Source organism: Dipodomys merriami, unplaced genomic scaffold, assembly GCF_024711535.1.
Source record: "Dipodomys merriami isolate MVZ:Mamm:240054 unplaced genomic scaffold, mDipMer1.0.p SCAF_54, whole genome shotgun sequence".
In the NCBI taxonomy this organism is placed as follows: Eukaryota; Metazoa; Chordata; class Mammalia; order Rodentia; family Heteromyidae; genus Dipodomys; species Dipodomys merriami.
The window spans coordinates 5,936,760-5,949,967 of NW_027206113.1; positions in this window are offsets into that span (position 1 = coordinate 5,936,760).

The window sequence follows — 13,208 nt, forward strand, 5'->3', positions numbered from 1 at the left end:
TAACCCTCATCCTAAACCTAACCCTCACCCTCACCCTGAACTTAACGATAAACCTAACCTTCACCCTCACCCTCACCCTAACCCTAACCCTAACAATAACCCTCACCCTAACCCTCACCGTAAGCCTAACCCTAAACCTCACTGTAACCATAACGCTATCCCTAAACCTCACCCTCACCCTAACCCTTATTCTCATACTAACCCTAACCTTAACCGTCAGCCTCACACTCACCCTAACCCTAACCCTAACCCTACCCCTCACCATAAACCTCTCCCTAACTCTAACCCTCTCCCACACCCAAAACCTCACTCTAACCTCAACCCTAACCCTCACCCTAGACTTCACCCTCACCCTTAACATCACCCTAACCCTCACCCTAACTCTATCACTGACACTCCCTAACACTAATCCTCACATTAACCCTCACCCTCAACCTAATCCTCACACTAACAAAAACCCTAACCCTTACCTAAGCGAAACCCTCACCCTCACCTTCACCCCCACTCTAAACCTCACCCTCACACCTGCACTCACCCTAACCATAACCTAAACCTATCCCTCACCCTCACCCTCTCCCTGACCCTCAGCCTTACCGTAACACTAAATCTAATCCTAACACTAAACTTAACCCTCACCCTCACCCTTACCCTAACCCTAACCCTAACGCTAACCCTCACCCTCACCCTAACCCTCACCCAAACCTTAACACTAACCTTAACCCTCACCCTCACCGTCACCCTAACCCTAAACCTAACCCTAACCCCCACCTAACCCTAACCCTCCCCCTCACACTCACCATCAGCCTAAACCTCACCATAAACCTAACCCTAACCACACCCGATAACCCTCACCCTCACCCGAACCCTCAACCTCACCTGAAACTTCACCCTAATCCTAAACCTCACTCTAACCCTAACCCAACCCTTACCCAACCGAAACCCTCACCCTCACCCTCACACTCACTGTAACCCTCACCCTCACCTTAGATCTCACCCTAAATCTAAACCTCACACTAACCCTAAACCTAACCCTCACCCTAACACCAAGCCTAACCTTAAACTTCACCCTAAACCTCACCCTAACCCTAATCCTAACCGTAACCCTAACCCTCACCCTAACCCTAACGCTAACCCTAACAGTCACCCTTACCCTAAACCTCAACCTAACACTTACCCTCAACGTGACCCTAACCCTAACCCTAAACTTAACCCTCACTCGAACCCTTACTCTAACCCTGAACCTCAACCTATCTCTAACCCCAACTTTCAACCTAACCCTAACCCTCACACTAAACCTCACCCTCAACCTCAATTTCACCCTAAAACTTACCCTCACCTTAGTCATCACCCTAAACCTAACCCTAACCCTAATCCTAATTTCCAACCTCACCCTCACCTGACCCGAACACTAACCCTAATCCTAACCCTAAACCTCACCCTCAACTTCACCCTCACCCTCACCCTAACCGTAACCTTAACCCTAACCCTCATGCTACACCTAAACCTCATTCTTACGCTGACCCTAACCCTACCCCTAACCCTAACAGTAAACCTAACCCTAACCCTAACAATAACCCTAAACGTAACCCTAAACCTAATCCTAACACTAACCCTCACCCTAACCCTAAAACTCACCCTAACCCTAATCCTAAACCTAACCCTCACTCTCACCGTCACTTTCACCCTAACCCTGACCCTCAACCTCACCCTAACCCTAACTCTCACACTAACCCTAACCCTCACCCTACCCCTAACCCTAACCCTCACCCTCACCCTCACCCTCATCCTCATCCTAATCCTTACCCTAAAACTAATCCTAACCCTAACCCACACCCTCACCCTAAACCTCACCCTAAACCTTATCCTCACACTAACCCTCACCCTAACCCTAACCCTCACCCTCACCCTAAACCTAATCCTAAACTTAACCCTCAGTCTAACCCTAACTCTTACCCTAACCCTAACCCTCACACTAACCCTCATCCTAACCCTTACCCTTACACTAAACCTAACCCTAACCCTCAACCTCACGCTCACCCAAACCCTAACTTTAACCTAACCCTCACACTAACCCTAATCCTTACCCTAACCCTAATCATTACCCTCACACTGACCCTCACCCTTACCCTAAACCTAACCCTACCCTTCACCCTAACCCTCGCCCTCACCCTCAGACTAACCCTAAACCTAACGCTAACCCTAACCCTAATGCTCACCCGCACCCTCACTCTAATCATAACCCTAACCCTAATCCTCACCCTCATCTTCACCCTAACGCTAACCCTAACACTTACACTCACCCTAATCGTAACACTAACCCTAAACCTAAAATTCACCTTCACCCTCACCCTCACACTAACCCATACCCTCACCCTAACGCTAACCATAAAACTAACCCTCAACCTAACACTCACCATCACCCTCAACCTAAACCTCACAATCACCCTAACACTCACACTAACCCTCACTCTAACCCTAACCCTCAACCACAACCTAACCCTCACCCTCAACTGAACCCTCACCCTCCCCCTAACCCTCACACTTACACTAAACCTAACACTAATCCTAAACCTAACCCTCACCCTCATCCTTACCGTAACACTAACCCTAACACTAACACTCACCCTAACCCTAAACCTTACCCTAAACCTAACCCTCACCCTAACCCTCACCTTAAAACTAATGGTAACCCTAAACCTCTCCCTCACGTTAACCCACACCCTAACACTCACCCTAACCCCTATCCTCACACTAACCCAAACCCTAACACTAATCCTAACCCTCACAATAACTGTAAACCCCAGCCTAACACTAAACTTAACCTCACCCTAACTCTCACCCTAACCCTTATCCTCACACTAACGCTAAGCCTAACCCTAAACCTCCCCTCACCCTAACCCTCACCATCGCCCTAAACTTCAACCTAAGCCTAACCCTCACCCACAAGCTAACCCTAATCGTCATCCTCACCCTGAACGTCAACCTAACCCTAACCCTCACCCTAAACCTAAGCCTAATCCTCATCCTCAACCTAACCCTCAACCTCACCCTAAACCTAAGCCTAACTCTAATAATAACCCTAATCCTAAACCTATTCCTCACCCTCACTCTCAACCTAAGCCTAACCCTTACCCTAACCCTAATCCTAAACCTAACCCTCACCCTCACACTCACCCTAAGCCTATCACTAAACCTAACCCTAATCCTAAACCTAACCCTCAATCTCACCCTAAATTTAACCCTAACCCTAACCTTCACCCTCACCCTAAAATTAACCCTAGCAATAACCCTCACCCTAACTGTAACCCTAACCCTCACAGAACACTAACGCTAAACCTAAACCTCAAACTAACCCTAAACCTCACCCTAAACCTTATCTTCACACTAACCCTAAACATAACCCTCACCCTCCCCGTCACCGTAACCATAACCCTAACCCTTCCCCTCACCCTAAACCTCACCCTAACCCTAACCCTCAGCGAAACCATTACACTAAACCTAACCCTAACCCTCACACTAAACCGAACCCTAACCCTAACCCTCACCCTCACCATAACCCTAATGGTAACCCTAACCTAACCCTCACCCTCACCCTAAACCTCACCCTAACCCTTATCCTCTCACTAACCCTAATCCTAACCCTCACCCTCACCCTCACCCTAACCCTAACCCTAAATTTAACCCTCACTCTAACCCTAACACTTACCCTAACCCTAACTCTAACCCCCAACTTCACCCTCACCCTAACCCTAACCCTGAACCTAAACCTCACACTAACCCTAACCCTTAACCTAACCCTAACCCTACACCTCACCCGAACCCGAACCCGAACCCTAACTAAAACCCTAAGCCTCAACCTAACCCTAAACTTAACCCTAATCCTCACCCTAATCCAAACCCTAACCCTCAACCTATACCAAACCCTAACCCTCACCCTAACTGTAATCCTCAACCTAACCCTAAACCTAAATCTCACCCTAATCCTAACCTTTACCCTAAACCTAACCCTAATCTTAATCCTTACCCTAACCCAAACCCTAACCCTAACGCTCACCCTAACCCTTACCCTAACCCTACCTTTAACCCTAAACTTCACCCTTACCCAAACCCTAACCCTAACCCTCACCCTCACCATCACCCTAACCCTAACCCTCACTCTATGCTAACCCTAATCCTAACCCTAACCCTCACCCTCACAGTCACCTTCAACCTAATCATCACCCTTAAACTCACCTTCCCCCTAACCCTCAAACTAACCCTACCCTAATCCCCACCTTCACCCTCACTTTCAAACTAACCTAAACCTAACCCTAATCCTAACCCTAACCTCACCCTCACGCTAAACATAACCTTCACTGTCACCCTCACCCTCAGCATCACCCTAAACCTCATCCTCAACCTCACCCTCACCCTAACATTCACCTTCATCCTAAACATCACCCTAACCCTAACCCTCACCCTAAGCCTAACCTTAGCCCTAACCCTAACCCTAACCCTCACCCTAACTGTTATCTTCAGACTAACCCTTACTCTAAACCTAACCCTAACCTTCACATTAACCTGAACCCTCTCCCTAAGACTTAACCTACCCCTCACCCTAACCCTTCCCCTAACCCTAAACCTCACGATAACCTTAACCCTAATCCTCACCCTCACACTAACCCTCATCGTCACTCTAAGACTCACCCTAAACCTAACACTAACCCACCACATAAACCGAACCCTCAATCGAACCCCCACCCTCACCTGAACCCTCACACTTACCCTAACCCTCAGCCTCACCCTAAACCTCACCCTAACCCTAACCCTCAACCTAACCCCCACCCTAACCCTAATCCTCACCCTAAACCTCACCATAACCCTAACACTTACCCTAACCCTAACCCTCACCCTAAACCTAACCCTAAACCTAAGCCTAACGCTCACCCTAACACAAACCCTTACCCTAACCCTCACCCTAACCCTCACCCTCACCTGAACCCTCACCCTTACCCTAACCCTCAGCCTCACCCTAAACCTCACCTTAACCCTAACCCTCAACCTAACCCTCACCCTAACCCTAATCCTCACCCTAAACCTCACCATAACCCTAACACTTACCCTAACCCTAACCCTCACCCTAAACCTAACCCTAACTCTAACCCTAACGCTCCCCCTTACCAAACCCTTACCCTAACCCTCACCCTACCCCTCACCCTAACCTTCACCCTCACCCTAACCCTAACCCTAAACCTCACTCTAAAGCTAACCCTAACCCTAACTCTCACCCTAAACCTAACACTAACCCTCACCCTAACCCTAAATTTTAACCTAACTCTAATCCTAACCCTAACCCTCATCCTTAACCTAACCCTTACCCTAACCCTAACCCGAACACTTACCCTAAACCTCACATTTAACCTAATCCTCACCCTAACAATAACCCTAACTCTTACCTAACCAAAACCCTCACCTTCACCCTCATTCTCACACTAACCCTCACCCTCACCCTAGACCTAACCTTAACCCGAACCCTAACCATAACCATAACCTTCAATCTCACCCTCACTGTCACCCTCAGCCTTACCAGAACCCTAACCCAAATCGTAAACCTTACCCTCACCCTCAAATTCACACTCACCTTAAACCTCACCCTCACCGTAGCCCTCACCCTAAACCTAAACCTCCCCCTAACCCTAACCCTAAACCTCACTCTTACACTAACCCTATCCCTAACTCTAACAATAACCCTAACCCTAACCCTAATTCTAACCCTAACCCTCACCCTAAGCCTAACCCTAACCCTAAAACTCACGCTAAAACTAATCCTAAACCTAACCCACACCCTCACTGTCACAGTCACCCTAAACCTGACCCTCAAACTCACCCTCACCCTAACCCTCACACTAACCCTAACCCTCACCCTAACCCAAACCCTAACCCTCACACGCACCCTCACACTCAGCCAAACCCTAAACCAAACCCTAATCCTAACCCTAAACCTCACACTCACCCTAACCCTAACCCTAACAATAACGCTCAAAATCACCCTCACCCTCACACTTACCGTAACCCAAACCCTAAACCTAATCCTAACCCTAACCCTCACACTAACCCTAAACCTAACCCTATAACTCACCCTAGCCCGAACCCTAACCCTCACCCTCAAACTAACCCTCACCCTAAGCCTACACCTAACCCTCACCATAAACTTCACCCTAATCATAACCCTCACCCTAATCCTAAACCTAATCCTCACCCTAACCCTCACCCTAACCCTCACCCTAACCCCAACCCTACCCCTCAACCTAACCCTCATCCTAATAGTAACCTTAACCTTCACCCTAACCCTAAACCTCACACTCACCCTCACCCTCAGCCTAACCCAAGCCCTAACCCTAATCTTAAACCTAACCTTCACCCCCTGCCTTACCCTAATCCTTACCATAACTCTAATGCTAACCCTCACACTCACACTCAACTTAACCATAACCCTAACCCTAACAATAACTCTAACCTTAACCCTAACCCTAATCCTAACCCTAACCCTCACCCTCAGCCTCACCAAAATTCTAACCCTAACCCTAATCCTAAACGTAACACTCACCCTCAACCTATCCTTAAACCTAACCCTTATTCTAATTCTCAACCTAACCCTATTGCTAACCCAAAATCTCACCCTCACCCTAAACCTCATTCTAACTCTAAAGCTCACTATAACCCTAACCCTAACCCTAATCCTCACCCTAACCCTAAACCTCAACCACACCCTAACACTCAACCTCACCCGAACCCGAACCCTCACGTTCACACTCACTCTAAACCTAAACTAACCCTAACCCTACACTTAACCCTCACCCTCACCCTCACTCTAAACCTAAACCTAACCCTAACCCTCTCTCTCACCCTAAATATCACCCTAACCCTAACACTAACACTAACCCTAACCCTAACCGTCACCATAACCCTCACCCTAACACTAACGCTAAACCTAACCCTCACCCTCACCCTAACCCTCATTCTCACACTAAGTCTAACCCTATACCTAACCCTAACCCTCACACTAACCCTAACCCTCACCCTAAACCTAACTCTACCACTCACCCTAAACTTCTCGCTTACCCTAAGACTAACGCTAACCCTCACCCTAATCCTAAACCTATCCTTAACCTTCAACCTCACCCTAACACTCACCATCACCCTAAAACTCACCCGAACCCTAACTCTTACCCACACACTAACCCTCACCCCCATCCTCACCCTCACCAATACCCAAACCGTCACCCTCACCCTAAACCTCACCCTCAACCTAAACATCACCGTAAACCTAACCCTCAACCTAACCCCAACCCTAACCCTCACCCTAACCCTAACCCTCACCCTCTATCTAACCCTCATCCTCACACTAATCGTCACCCTAACCCTATCCCTTACCTAACCAAAAACCTCAACCTCACCCTCACCCTCACGCTCACACTAACCCTAACATTAATGCTAACCCTAACCCTGACCTTCACCCTAACCATCAAAGTAACCCTTACCCTTACCCTAACACTAACCCTCACCCTCACCCTAACCCTTATCCTCACACTAACACTAACCCTATACATACCCCTAACCCTCACACTAACCCTAACCCTACCCCTCACCCTATTGCTCACCCTAACCCTAATCCTAATCATCACCCTAACGCTAACACTCACCGTCAACCTCACCCTCAGCCTCAGCTTAACCATAACCTTAACCCTAATCCTAAACCTAACCCTCACCCCTCACTCACCCTAACACTAACCCTAACCCTAATGCTAACATTCACCCTCACCTCAATCTAACCCTAAACCTTAACCTAACAATAACTGAAACCCTAAACCTAAAACTAATCCTAACTCTAACGCTCACACTAACCATAAACCTAACCCTATAACTCACCCTAGACCTAACTCTAACCCTCACCCTAACACTAAACCTCACCCTAAGCCTACCCCTAACCATCACCCTAAAATTCACCCTAATCATAACCCTCACCCTAACCCTAAACCTAACCCTCACCCTAACCCTCAACCTAACCCTCACCCTAACCCTAACCCTACCCCTCAACCTAACCCTCATCATAACAGTAACCCTAACCCTCACCCTAACACTAACCCTCAACCTCACTTTCACCCTCACCCTCAGCCTAACCCAAACCTTAACCCTAATCTTAAACCAAACCTTCACCTCCTCCCTCACCGTAACCGTAACCCTAACCCTCACCCTCACCCTAAACCTAACCCTAACCCTCACCCTCACCCTAAATATCACCCTAACCCTAACAATAACACTAACCCTAACCCTCACCGTAACCCTCACCCTAACCCTAACACTAAACCTAACCCTCACCCTCACCCTAACCCTCATCCTCACACTAACCCTAACCTTATACCTAACCCTAACCCTCACACTAAACCTAAGCCTCAAAATAACATTAACCCTACCACTCACCTTAAACCACACACTTACCCTAACACTAATGCTAACCCTCACCCTAATCCTAAACCAATCCCTAACCCTCACCCTCACCCTAACACTCACCATCACCCTAAAACTCACCCGAAACCTAACCCTTACCCACACACTAACCCTCACCCCCACCCTCAACCTCACCCTCACCCCAACCGTCACCCTCACCCAAAAACTCACCCTCAACCTAAACATCACCGTAAATCTAACCCTCACTCTAACCCCAACCCTAACCCTCACCCTAACCCTAAACCTCACCCTCAATCTAACCCTCATCATCACACTAATCCTCAGCCTAACCCTATGCCTTACCAAACCAAAACCCTCAACCTCACCCTCACCCTCACACTAACCCTAACCTTAATGCTAACCCTAACCCTGACCCTCACCCTAATCATCACCGTACCCCTTACCCTAACACTAAACCTTACCCTCAACCTAACCCTCACCCTAACCCTTATCCTCACACTAACACTAACCCTATACATAACCCTAACCCTCACACTAACCCTAACCCTCACACTAACCCTAAACCTACCCCTCACCCTAACCCTCACCCTAACCCTAACCCTAACACTAACCCTAACCCTAATCATAAACTGAACCCTAAGCCTACCGCTCACCCTAACCCTAAACCTCAACCTAAACCTAACCCTCACCCTAACCCTAACCCTAACCGTCACACTAACCTTCAACTTCACCCTCACCCTCACCCTAAGCCTAACCCTAGCCCTCACCCTAAACCTCACCCTAACCCTAACGCCAACCCTAACCCTCACCATAATCCTAACCCTCACCATACACCTTATCCTCACACTAACCTTAACCCTAAACGTAACCCTACCACTAACCCTAACCCTCACACTAACCCTAACCCTATGCCTCCCCCTATCCCTCACACTAACCCTAACCAACTCTAACTCTCACCCTAAACATAACCCTAAACCTCACCCTCACCCTAAACCTCACCGTCACCCTAACCTTCACCCTACACTAAACCTCACCAACACCCTAACCCTCACCTGAAACAGAACCCTAACCCTCACCCTAACAGTCCCCCTCACCCTAAACCTCACACTAACCCTGACGCCAACCCTAACCCTCACACTAATCCTAATCCTCACCATAACCCTTATCCTCACACTAACCCTAACCCTAAACGTAACCCTATCACTAACCCTAACCCTCACCCTTACTCTAAACCTACACCTCATCCAAAACCTCACCATCACCCTAAAACTAACCCTAACCCTCACCCCAAAAAAAGCTAACCCTAACCCTCACACTAACCCACCGTCACACTAACCCTCACTGTAACCCTAACTCTCACACACATCCTAACCCTAACTCTTACCCGAAACCTAACCCTCACCCTAACCCTCACCCTCAACTTAAACCTCACCCTAACAATAATCCTAAATCTTACCTGACTGAAACCCTCACCCTCACCCTCACTCTCACACTAACACTCAGGCTCAACCTAGCCCTCACCCTCACCCTAAATCTAACCCTTACCCTCACTCCCACCCTCGCCCTCAGCCTAACCCTAACCCTAACCCTAAATCTCACCCTCATCGTCACCTTAACCCTAACCCTAATGGTAACTCTCACCCTCAAACTCACCCTAACCCTAACGCTAGCCCTAACAATGACCCTAACCCTAACCCTAACACTAATCCTAACACTAACCCTCACCCTAACACTAAACCTCACCCTAAACTTTAACCTCAAACTAACCCTAACTCTATCCCTAAACCTAATCCTCAAACTAAAACCAGCCCTCACCCTAACCCACACACTAACCCTCACCCTCGCCCTCAGCCTAACCCTAACCCTTACCCTAACCCTCACCCTTACCCTCACCCTAAACCTCACAGTAAACCTAACGCCAACCCTAACCCTCACCCTAATCCTAACCCTCACCATAACCCTTATCCTCACACTAACCCTAACCCTAAACCTAACCCTCACACTAACCATAAACCTCACCCAAACCCAAACCCTACCCCTCACCTTAACCCTCACCCTAATCCTAACATTAACTCTAACTCTCACCCTAAACAAAACCCTATCCCTAACCCTCACCCTAACCCTCACCGTCACCCTAACCTACACCCTAACACTAATCTTCACACACACACTAACCCTCACGTGGAACCGAACCCTAACCCTCACCCTAAACCTCACCCTCACCCTAAACATCACATTAACCCTAATCCTCACCCTAACCCTCAACTAAACTTCAACCTGAACCTAATCCTCATCTTAACCCTAAACCTAAACCTAACACTTACCCTCAACCCTTCCCTCGCCCTCAGGCTAACCCTAACCCTAAACCTATCACTCACCCTCAACCTCACCCTAACCCTAACCCTCACACTCAACCTAGCCCTCACCCTAACCCTAACCCTAATCCTAACCCTAACACTAACCCTCAGCCTCTCCCTCAGCCTAACCCTAACCCTAACCGTAATCCTAACAATAAACCTCACCCTCACCCTAACCTTAACCCTAACCCTAACCCTCACCGTCACTCTCACCCTCACACTCACCCTAACACTCATCATCACCCTCAACCCTCACCCTAAACCTCAACCTCACCCTAAACTTCACCCTAACCGTAACCCTCACCCTAACCCTAACCCTCTCCCTAAACCTCAAAATAACCCTAACGCTAACCCTAACCCTCACTCTCTCCCTAACCCTCACCATAAACCTTATCCTCACACTAAACCTAAACCTAACCCTCACACTAACCCTAACCCTCACACTAAACCTAATCCTAACCCTCACTCTAACCCTCACCCTAACCCTAACCTTAACGCTAACCATCACCTGAAACATAATGCTCACCCACACCCTCACCTTAACCCTCACCATCGCCCTAACCTTCACCCTAACCGTCACCCATAACCTAACCCTCCCCTGAACCTGAACTCTAACCCAAACCCTAACCCTCACCCTCACCCTAAACATCACCCTAAACCTAACCTTCACCCTAACTCTAATCCTAAACCTCTCCCTAACCCTAAACCTCACACTAACCCCCACACTCAACCTAAACGTCACTGTAACAATAACCCTAAGCCTTACCTAAACGAAACCCTCACCGTCACCCTAGCCCTCACCTTAACCCTCACCCTAACTTTAACCCTACCGCTCAACCTAACCCTCACCCTAACAATGACCCTAACACTAACCCTAACCCTCACGTCACCCTAACCCTCAATGTCACCCTTACCCGACCCTAAACCTAAAACTAAACCACACCCTAATCCGCACCCTTACCGGAACCCTCATCCTCACCTGAAACCTCACACTCATCCTAACCCTCACCCTCACCCTAAACATCACCCTAACCATAACCCTCACTGAAAACCTAACCTCAACCCTACCTTAACCCTAACCCTCAACCTAACCCTAACCCTCACACTAACCCTCACCCTAAACTTTAACCTCACACTAACGCTAACGCTAACCCTAACCCTCACACTGACCCTAAGGCTCACCCTAACCCTAACCCTACACCTCAACCTAACCCTCAACCTAACAAATACACTAACCCTAACCCTAAACCTCACCCTCACCCTAAACCTCACCGTCACCCTAACCTGACCCTGACCCTAACCCTAAACCACACCCTAACCCTCAGACTCACCTGAACCCTCACCCTCACCCTCACCCTCACCCTAATCCTCACCCTAACGTTAAACCTAACCCTAATCCTAAACCTCAACCTAACCCTAACCCTAACCCTCACCCTAACCCTAACCATCACCTTAAACCTCACCCTCACCCTGATCCTCATCCTAAACCTAACCCTAAGACTTTCCTAAACGAAACCCTCACCCTCACCCTAACCGTCACCCTGACCCTCACCTTCACCCAAGCCCTCACCCACAAACTAACCCTAACCCTCACCCTCACCCTCACCCTCACCCCCACCCTAAGCCTAACCCTAACCCTAACCCTAACCTCAACCTCAACCTCCCCCTCCCCATCACACTAACCCTAACCCTAATCCTAATGCAAAACTAGCCATCACTTTCACACTAACCCTAACCCACAGCCTAAACCTTACCCTAACCCTAACCCTACCCCTACACCTCACCCTCACCCTAACCCTCTCCCTCACACTAGCCCTCACCCTAAACCTAACCCTCAAACTAACCTTAACCCTAAACCTCTCCTTCACCCTAACCCTCACTTTCAACCTAAACTAGCCCTAAACTTTACCCGAACCCTAACCCTAACCCTAACAGTAACACTAACCCTCACCCTAACCCTCACCCTAACCCTTACCCTCGCCCTAACCCTAACTCTAACCCTAACATTAACCCTCACCCTAACACTCACCCTAACCCTAAGCCTAAACGTAACCCTCACCCTCACCCTAACCCTCACCCTAACCCTTACCCATACATGAACACTAAACCTAACACTCAGATTAACCCTCATATTAAACTTAACCCTAAACCTAACCCTCACCTTACCCTTAACCCTAAGCCTACACCTAACACTCACCCTAACCCTAACACTCACACTCAACTTCAACCTTATCCTAAGTCTAACCCTAACAATAACCCTAATCCAAACCCTAACCCTCACCCTCACCCTCACCCTAAACTAAAAACATAACCCTAAACAAACCCTCACCCTAACCCTAAACCTATCCCTACACCTCACCCTAATCCTAACCCTAATCCTAATCCTAACCCTCACCCTAAACC